Genomic DNA, 1,007 nt, shown 5'->3' on the forward strand with positions numbered 1-1,007 from the left:
CCCATGTTGCGCCTTAACCTAACCCATGTTGCGCCTTAACCTAACCTATGTTGCGCCTTAACCTAACCTATGTTGCGCCTTAACCTAACCTATGTTGCGCCTTAACCTAACCTATGTTGCGCCTTAACCTAACCTATGTTGCGCCTTAACCTAACCTATGTTGCGCCTTAACCTAACCTATGTTGCGCCTTAACCTAACCTATGTTGCGCCGTAACCTAACCTATGTTGCGCCATAACCTAACCTATGTTGCGCCTTAACCTAACCTATGTTGCGCCTTAACCTAACCTATGTTGCGCCTTAACCTAACCTATGTTGCGCCGTAACCTAACCTATGTTGCGCCTTAACCTAACCTATGTTGCGCCTTAACCTAACCTATGTTGCGCCTTAACCTAACCTATGTTGCGCCTTAACCTAACCTATGTTGCGCCTTAACCTAACCTATGTTGCGCCTTAACCTAACCTATGTTGCGCCTTAACCTAACCTATGTTGCGCCTTAACCTAACCTATGTTGCGCCGTAACCTAACCTATGTTGCGCCTTAACCTAACCTATGTTGCGCCTTAACCTAACCTATGTTGCGCCGTAACCTAACCTATGTTGCGCCTTAACCTAACCTATGTTGCGCCTTAACCTAACCTATGTTGCGCCTTAACCTAACCTATGTTGCGCCTTAACCTAACCTATGTTGCGCCTTAACCTAACCTATGTTGCGCCTTAACCCAACACACGTTGGGCCTTAACCCAACACACGTTGGGCCTTAACCCAACACACGTTGGGCCTTAACCCAACACACGTTGGGCCTTAACCCAACACACGTTGGGCCTTAACCCAACACACGTTGGGCCTTAACCCCAACACACGTTGGGCCTTAACCCAACACACGTTGGGCCTTAACCCAACACACGTTGGGCCTTAACCCAACACACGTTGGGCCTTAACCCAACACACGTTGGGCCTTAACCCAACACACGTTGGGCCTTAACCCAACACACGTTGGGCCTTA

Source organism: Schistocerca americana, unplaced genomic scaffold, assembly GCF_021461395.2.
Source record: "Schistocerca americana isolate TAMUIC-IGC-003095 unplaced genomic scaffold, iqSchAmer2.1 HiC_scaffold_1396, whole genome shotgun sequence".
Classification (NCBI taxonomy): domain Eukaryota; kingdom Metazoa; phylum Arthropoda; class Insecta; order Orthoptera; family Acrididae; genus Schistocerca; species Schistocerca americana.